This window comes from Elephantulus edwardii, unplaced genomic scaffold, assembly GCF_000299155.1.
Source record: "Elephantulus edwardii isolate Elephantulus edwardi_28Jun2011 unplaced genomic scaffold, EleEdw1.0 scaffold00104, whole genome shotgun sequence".
In the NCBI taxonomy this organism is placed as follows: domain Eukaryota; kingdom Metazoa; phylum Chordata; class Mammalia; order Macroscelidea; family Macroscelididae; genus Elephantulus; species Elephantulus edwardii.
This window is the reverse complement of record NW_006399854.1, coordinates 3,015,463-3,025,126: the sequence shown is the minus strand read 5'-3', so window position 1 is coordinate 3,025,126 and position 9,664 is coordinate 3,015,463. Positions and strand designations below refer to the sequence as shown.

Here is a 9,664-nt window from a genome sequence, read left to right as displayed (position 1 = left end):
GAAAAGGTCTATTGTTGATACCGAATCACTACCTGAAGAGTATCATAATTCACCTAAAATCTCATAGACTCTTGGGGAGCAGTACATTTCATCGGAAACTAGAAAACGATCTTCAGTCACCCCATACTTAACAACCATTTGATCTCTCTAGTATTAAATAAAAGCCCAATCACTCTTACAACTTTCAGAACTTGTGTTTCACTCTTTAAAAAGTTACATGGTTGCAGACATCTCCATGATTGGTCAGTTTGGTGTTGGCTTTTATTCTGCCTATCTGGTGGCAGAGAAAGTGGTAGTGATCACAAAACACAATGACGATGAGCAGTATGCCTGGGAGTCGTCAGCTGGGGGCTCCTTCACAGTTCGTGCTGACCATGGTGAGCCCATTGGTCGGGGTACTAAAGTCATTTTGCACCTTAAAGAAGACCAGACAGAATACTTAGAAGAGAGACGAGTCAAAGAAGTAGTGAAGAAGCACTCACAGTTCATAGGCTACCCCATCACCCTCTATCTGGAGAAAGAACGAGAGAAGGAAATCAGTGATGATGAGGCAGAAGAAGAGAAAGGTGAGAAAGAGGAAGAGAAGGATGACGAAGAGAAGCCCAAGATAGAAGATGTGGGTTCAGATGAGGAGGAAGACACTGGTAAAGACAAGAAAAAGAAAACAAAAAAAATTAAGGAGAAGTACATTGATAGGGAAGAATTGAACAAGACAGTCCATTTGGACCAGAAATCCTGATGACATCACACAGGAGGAATATGGAGAGTTCTACAAGAGTCTCACAAATGACTGGGAAGACCACTTGGCAGTCAAGCACTTCTCAGTAGAGGGCCAGCTGGAATTCAGGGCATTGCTCTTTATCCCTCGCCGGGCTCCCTTTGATCTCTTTGAGAACAAGAAAAAGAAGAATAACATTAAACTTTATGTTCGTCGTGTGTTGGAGATCAGGTCTGGAGAGTCTGGTCTTTAACACAGACATGATAACTCACTTCGCAATTGCATTGGTCTTATTAAAAATCCCATCCAGGCATCTCTGTCACAGTTATTTATAGCATAGCACATAATTTAGTTTATGTTAGCCTCTCTCTGTCTCTTTTTTTTTTATTTAGAAGCTACTGATGCAATGCTGTTGTTATTAGGTACTGTCAAGTCCATTTAAGTCACAGTGACCTTATGTGACAGTGGAACTGCATGGCTCCATAGAGCTTCCAAAACTATCTTTGCTGGAGCAGATCTTTTTCCCACAGAGCTGCTAAGAGAGTTCAAAGCAGCCAACTACTTAACAGTTGCCTTAATTATGGGTTTGTTTTTGTTTTTATAACCTTGTAAGTCAAGATTTGAGCCAGATTTCAGTCAGTTTTAGTGCGATTACCATGTCATTTGCATTAGCTTGCTACCTAATACCCTGCCAACCACAACTTAATCTGCTTTGACAGAGGGGTAATATTTCCACAGCAAGAAAATAATCACAGACACTAATTTCACAGCTTAAATTTTGTCTCAGGAAGATGAAACAGCTATACCATGAGCTAGAATTAATATACTATAATTGTTAGAGTAGAAGTGTTCTGAGAACTGCAGCTGGTGATGTCACAAAGAAAGTATTTACTGGAATTTCTTTTTTGAGATTGTCTAAGTACAAAAACAGAACTTATTTACTTTGATAATAATTCTTTTCCTCCTTCTCTCTATCTTTCTGACTCTTTGATAATAAATGCACTGGAATAATTCATTTTTTAAATTTAAAAATTAGAAAAAGAATGCTTTGTTCAGACAAGTAATTTTTTTCCAATTACGAGCCTAGATTAGTATGCATGGAGAAGTATGGGCAGCGCTATATTTTGTTTCCTTGCGTGTTTCATTAAAATTAAGAAAAAAATACCCTAAATTCTATTTTAAGCGTTTTGGAACTAACCATTCACAATAAATGCACTCTGTCCAGTAGAGGGCAGTGCTGATTTATTATTCTTGGATACTGTTAAAAGAAAATCTAATTTTAGTATGCTGAACATTCTTCTTTTTGGTATAAATTGTTAAACAAACATGCAGAACAGATGATTCTTTCTCTCTCTAATTTTAACATATTGTTGTAGTCTGGGTGAAAATGTACAGACACATTAGTTTTCCATTCAACAGTTTACACTTTTTTTTTTGTAAGCTTATTTGCAATCCCCTCAATTTAAGCCCACTCTTTCCATTTCCTCCTTGAGTTCCCTGTTTCTGTTAGTTAATCTTTCTCACCTCTTTCTACCACCTGAACTTTGTTTTTGGCTAAATGCTGCTCTTTTGCTTTCATGGTTGATTATTTGGAAGAGCATCTTCCTCGCAGATGCTTTAGTTTATTTCTCTTTCTCATTGCTTTTGAGCAGACACTGATTGCTCATCCTTCTTCTGAGGAGCCGCTAATGTATTTCAACTAACAGAGAAGCACAGTCTTTGGCTTGACTATTGTTTGGCTGAAAGGTGGTGTCTTGGGTGGATTTATTCCAGATTTGAAGGGTGTTTAAGGGCCATAATTTTAGAGGTTCCCCCAGCTACCATTGAGCAGATGACTCTTAAAGCCATAAATCCATACTGTCGCTGTTGTTATGTGCAGTCAAGTTGCTTGTGACTCTAATGACCTTAGGCACTATAGCTCTGAATCCTGCCCACATGAAATTGAACTAGGCTTTGTGCTAATTTGCAGCAACTAAAAAAAATTGTAGTAAAAAGAGAAATGGATGGAGAATTAAGAAGTCAGCTTTTATATTTCTGTTCCACTTGCTTCTATTACATTCTGAAAGAGATCTTTATGCTCTCAGAGACCCTTTTCTCACAGAGAAAATGAAATACTGACCTTGAGATTGTGACAATTTCATCTTGCTCCAATCCACACTCTTACCAACAGCAATTAGTAAATCAAAAGACAAGTTGCTTTAGGAAAGTCTGCTGTAGGGGACCTCTCCAGAGCACTAAAGAGCAACAATGTTCATTTAGAGGCTAAGGTGCACCTGATCCAGGCCACAGTCTTCTCATTCTTGCTATGCACCTGAGAGCTGGACAACAAATAAAGGTGGAAGAAGAAGAATTGATGCCTTCAAGCGCGAAAGCATTGATTCCCTTTTTGTTGTTGTAGAGTACTATTAAGTTTATTCTGATTAATGGCAAACCTATAAGCAGACTAGAATTGTTTCATGGGACTTCCTAGATTGTATTCCTCATAAAGCCAGGTGACCAGGCCTTTACTCCCACTGACCTCTTAGTTAGAAATCCTTGCACTCAAGAAGCATTTATTCTATAATAGATTATGTTAAGTCAATTGAGTCTGTAAAAGTTATTACTTGTTGTTATGTGCCATTGAGTTGACTATGACTCGTAGTGACTCTATAAACAATAGTTCTAAACCTTGCCCTATCCTGAGCCAGTCTTCTTGTCTCTGACACCCCTGACCTCATTGCCACAGTCACTGTGTCGATCTATCTCATCCAGGATCTTCCTCTTCTGCACTGACCCGCTACCCTTCCAAGCATGATGTCCTTCTTCAAGGACTGATTCCTCTAGGTAACATGTCCAAAGTGTGTGAGACAAAGCGTCACAATCCTTGCCTCCAAGGAGCAAACTGGTTTCACCTTCTCCAGGACATAGCTATTTGCTCTTTGGGCAGAATATGGTATGTTCAATCCTCTTCTTTAGCACCACAACGCTAAGGTGCACCTGTTCCTGGCCATGGTCTTAATTGCTTGCTATGCACTAGAGAGACCATGGCCAGGAACAGGTGCACCTTAGTCTTTAAACTGACATCATTTATCTTTAGTTATTACTTGTTGTTGTGTAGCATCAAGTCAGAACTGACCCATAGCTGACCCTCTGGCGAGTTTTCAGAGGCAATTAATTGCACAGAGGGAGATTGTCCATCCTTCTCCAATGGAGCAACAAGTAGCTGTGAACCTCATGCCTTCAGGATTGTAGTGCAGCCAGCCTCTTATCACTAGGCCACCAGAGACAATTAAATTGGCAATTCCCAAGCCTGGAGGATCATCAGAAGCACTGAGGAAATCTGATTGTAAAGTCCTTGTAAGCTTTGCAAGAAATAAATGGCACCAAGGTATAAATGGTATTGGAAAGCACCTGTCACTGGACCTCCTAGGATCTTAACCTTTATTCATTTTAGAGGAAGCTCTAAGGCTATATTAAGAAAGTGATTTAAATTTAAGATTTGTGCTGTTCATCTGTCTGGTGTGTGTACATTACTGTTGCTCACAAATGTATTTTTCTCCCTACTGGTTGTGAAAACCTATATCTGCCAGCCCTCTTATGAATCAAATGGTCTCTTACATGATTAAAACATAATGTTGCAGTGCAAAAACAGATATAGTAATTGTCTATTGCTATGTTCCCAAATTAAGTGGCTTACTGCACATATTCATTATTGCAGTTTCTGAAGACCAAGTATCCCAGCTGGTATGGCTTAGTTGGGACCTCTGTTTCATTGTCTATCATAAGCCTGAAATCAAGGTAATGGTTGTTGTTATGGTCTCATCTGAAGTCTCAACTGGGGAAGTGTCTGTTTCTAAGTTCATTTACATGGTTATTGGTTTATCAGACTGACATATTAAATTCTTCTTTGGATGTTGACCAGAGATAACCTTGTCATGTGAGAAACATCAACATGCAGCTTGCTTCTACAGACAATGCAAGCCAAGATGGCAAAAGAGAATACCAACCATAGCCTTTTTATGTTGAAACATACAAGTGATATCTCAGCCCTTAAGCTCTATTTGTTAGAAGCACTTCTTCAGGTCTAGTTCACACTCAAGGGGATTAGATGATACAAGGACATGAATACTAGGACCTAGTTCTGGAAGGAGCTGAGTAGACTTTATCCTCAGATTTGTGTCCCTTCAAACTTGTTGAGAGATACCTGAAGGACCATTAGGAGGTGCTAGGTTTTTGTCATCTTCAAGAGAGTGAAACCCAATGAGAGGTTTTGCTAGGCAAGCAAGCTAGAGGAATGTCAGCGGCAAAGCTCTTTGAATTATCCTCTGAATAAATGTTTCCCCCTTGGAGTTTTCCGTAAAAAAAAAAAAAAGAGAGAGAGTGAAACCAAGGTTCTCCTTGGGGGCAAGGCTCCTGAAGCTCCATCTCACATACTTTGGGTATGTCGCCAGGAGTGGCCAGTCCTTGGAGAAGGACATCGTGCTTGGAAGGGTGGAGCGACAGCACAAGAGAAGATCCTGAACGAGATGGATTGATACAGTAACTGGACCAACGGGATTAGGTGTGTCAGAGTCGGTGAAACTGGCTCAGTATCAGGTAGGATTCAGCACTATTATATGTAGGGTCGTTATGAGTCACAGGTGACTCAATGGCACATAACAACAACAACAACAACAGCAACATTATTTACGTATACAATTCTTATACATTGTGTTTCATTCCTGTACATTGTGCTTCACACATTCCTTCACATACATTGTGTTTTATACAATAATTCATAAACATTGTGTTCTATAAAATTAATCACTGTTGATCTATGCCTACTATTTCCTCGTCTTTTCAGGTTGTACATTTATCTGTACAATTTAACAGTTTCAATAGCTGTTCGGACACAAATTTATTTCAAACAGATAAATGGCAAACATAATTAATTACAAGTTAGAATTAGACTATATCAGTGCTTTAAAACATTAATACAGCAGTAATTTACAGTTGTTCAATTATGGTTAGCAAAATAAAGTCCTGAATATGGCTGGGACTATCATCCCAGGACGTCTGAATTCCTTGGGGTCAAAGTCCCCTGCTCTAATTTATTAGGCACGATTTAAAGGTTGTGTGCATATTCCAAGGCCATGATCTCCTAAGGAACAAGAGGAACTTCTACACTAATCATGGAAAACAACAACAGAAAAATCTCTTCTCCCAAAAGTGTTGCCTCCTTCCAGTCCCCTCCTCTCCCAGGGGTTCTCCTAACCAGTCTGATACTAAAGCTGTAAGACAAAGAGTAGGGAAAGTTCTATCACTTTCACATCGCTGCCAAGCTTACAACAGTAACCTTACAAATGGGGAATTTTTTTTCTCTCACCCTTTGAAGATTCCACTCTCTCAAAAGCAGAAATTTTGTTAATTAATATAATATAATATAACATAGTGGAGGGAAGGACATAGAGGGGGAGACTAAAAATCAGCACTAACCCAATAAACAAACCACATACACATATATTGATCCCCACACCATCCTCAATGCAAGGACAAAATAGAGCCCAATGACCTTCTCTTTTGTGGAACAAGTCCGCTTCCATGGGAAGAGGTTTCATTAGCAGGAGGTGGCTTATTGGTCCTTTAAAATGTTGCTGACAATCCTTGATCTTTGGAAACAATGCAAGGGACAAAAAAACCTTAGTATATGAGGCAAGAGGAGTCTCGACTGGAAGCCAGGGTCCTCTCCACACTCATGGTCAGGACAGTGTTACTCACACATCTGAAGTACAGAGCACTCAGAGGTTCAGAGAACCTGTCAGGGCTGTAACAGTCAAGTGGCAGCAGAGATGATGGGATGGGATTCGGGAGCCTGAGACTTTGTCACCACTTAGGATTAAATACCTCAACCCAAGATAGACATCTGAATCAGACTGATTAGGTAAACAGGCTCAAATAAACAAATAAGCAAACAAACAGGACTTGGGCTGAGGCCTGACCAGATCCAGCCTGTGGTTCCTGCAGGTCAACCTGGGAAGAGATTCTACAGCTAGGAACACCCAGTCAGTGTGGTTTTCTTAGGCTGTCCCTCCCAGGATTCCCATCACATGGAATGATGATTGTTGACAATGAAGTCAAATAAATACTATGGGAAGTGACCACTAGTACTCACAGACATGTCCCCCCAAACCAAAACAAGAATAACAACAACAACAACAACAAATCCCAAAACAAAACCACTCCATCCAAAGAAAATTTACAGTCCCTCTATTGTATATACTGCACAGCAAATAAAACATTTTTAATTTTGTGTTAAGCTTTAGAAAATACATTTTAAAACCAAAATTCCATTGAAAGCACACATGCACACACAAATGATGGAAACAAAATAAAATACCTTTGAATACTGCAGGAAGGGTTCACAGTGATCCCCATCAACCCTCACATCAGGTTATCAAGCGCAGCCAATGGTTAAGTACAAACACATTCTGACTATTGTCTCGGGCACAGTGACTCCAGCCACTGTGAGGTTAAACTGTTAGGTATATTATTATATCTACATGCGGATACAGTATTTTAAGTTAGGAGACAAGCATACATGTAAAGGAGATACTCTATGAATAGCAAGCGATGACACACAGAGCAGTTAAAATAAAGGAGTTATATTACCTATTGAGAGGGCATATAACATGGCTTATAGTTTTTTAAATTAAAAGAAACTGGTTCAAAAACAAAGTGTAGTAAAAAAAATTACTAAAACAATCCAGAGAGATTGTGTGTTTTTCTTGTCCAAGAAGCTCCTAATACAAGTCAGAATTTGTAATGACTTGAGCAGGCAGTCAGGAGAACGCTGACTTCTGAAAAGGAAAGCTCTGGACATTCTAGGTAGGTGTTTGGGACCCAACATTTCACCAAAAAAGAATGCTTGTCTTTGTTATCAGACCAAAGTGCAAAGCAATATAAATTAGAGGCCTAGTCTTCTCTTGACAGTGGATATACTTCTGTAAAACGGACTGTACACTCCTTTCATATCAACAATTTACATTTGAAGCACTGGCTTGATTTCCTTTATGGGGCAGAAAAATGGACTTCTATTCTACTAGAAGTTGGTGAATGTAAGGTATCCTTCTCGAAAGTAGAGGCTGAGAGTCGGTGAGAAATGTCAGTACTTGAAGAATTAGGCTGCTTTGCATCTATCCAGCATCTAGAACCAATTCCAGCCTCATAACTCAGCTGTGAATGAACTTTCTTGGGCGTCTGATAGTCATGTAGACAGTAGTTCCAGACTAGAAACACCGACTTGGGTAAAAGTGCAGACTGTTATCTAAAGATCTAAGTGTATGTTCTGAAGGAAGAACTGGGAGGCACCTTTAAGAAATCCCAAATCAAAATATTGTTATCATAGGAGCTGCTGATGATCTGAAATTCATCAAACTGTAGCTGGAAGACACCACCAGAATGTTCCCCCAATGTGTGCAGACATAACGTGTTTGTTGGGGCTCGAGGGTCAAGAGCAGTTTGCAACTCCCAAACTTTAATTTTCCCATCAGAAGCTTCACTGACAGTTCACTTGTTATCAAACCGGATTCAGCAGACCAATTCGTCATGTCCTAGAACTCTTAAACAGGCACCACATTCAATATCCCACAGCCTATTAGTACAATATAACTTTCGTTGTTTCTCTGAATTCATAGAGTTTCTGGAGGTAAGCTATTTCAGAAATAGATGCCACTTCTGCTTCCAAGCTTGTTTTAATTGGGGAGCTCCACCAAATACTGTCCACCATGGGTAACCATTATCACATTCGACATATCAGTGTCACAGTGTTTAGCATCACAGCAACCACAAGTTACCTCTGTACAGCAAATGGACAGACCAGTGCTGTACCACTTAGAAGAATGTTTGACCAAAAACATTTCATTCATAGGGCTGCTAGGAGTTATCTACGACTAGATGGCACTTAACAGCAACAACAGCAACGAGAGAGCTCTGTTGGCCTAATGGCTAGAAAGTTATGCTACTAAGCCAAACGTGAATAATTTTAACCTGTAGCTCTTGGGCCTGGTTTTAATGGTTTTTGGTCAAACATTCTGATTCAGACCGCTGGTCAAAATATTTAATACACAAGTCTTTTTCCTTTCGATAGTTGCCTTCTGGCGGCTTCTTTCTGGAGATAATCACAGACAATGGCCCATTACTTACCTGCCAGAGTATTTTTCTTTGGGGACTCATCTACATGTTGATCCTCCATAACTGAAGTACACATAAGCTCCATGGTCTTGTCCTCAATTATCAAGTTGGGCTCCATAATGCCTCTGGTGACCCTGGCTCACTCTCCCTGGGCAATAGCAATAGCTCTGGTTTTGGAGGCGACGGCAGAGGAGGCCAACCCAATGGATTTTGAAGCTAAGAAGGCAATACGTTTTGGGTTGGCTTTTTTTTTCTCTAGTATTAATGTTATTGTGGTGGTGTTATGTGCCATCTAACCACAACTGACCCTCCAGTGGGTTTTCAGAGACTGGAAATTTCATGGCAGGAGAGTATTCCTCTTTCTCCTACAGAACAACTGGTTATTGGAAACGCTTGCCTTGGGTTTGACAGTGCAACTACCCACTAGGCCACCAGAGCACCCTTTTCCTAGTATGTTGTTGTTTTTAGGTGCCTTCACATGGAAGCAAACTCATAGCTGACCCTTCAGTGGGTTTTCAGAGGCAGTTAATCACACAGGAGGAGATTTCTTTTTCTTGCAGAGCAGCTGGTGGATTTGAACTGCATGCCTTTGGCTTGGCAGAACAGCTTCTTACTGTTAGGTCAACAAAGCTTTCTAGTGTAAATGGTTTTGTCCTTAGGCAAATGTGAATAGCTTTTTCATTTTTCAAAATTTTTTAAATTGTTGTTGTTGTTGTTGTTGTTATGTGCCATCGTGTCGCCTGCGACTCATAGCGACCCTATGTACAACATCCCTAAACTCCGCTCTGTCCTGTGCCA

General features: G+C 40.0%; 1 pseudogene; it reads left to right on the top strand.

Annotated features, from left to right (window-relative positions):
- Positions 1-217: 217 nt before the first annotated feature.
- Positions 218-971, top strand: LOC102867179 (annotated as a pseudogene).
- Positions 972-9,664: the final 8,693 nt, after the last annotated feature.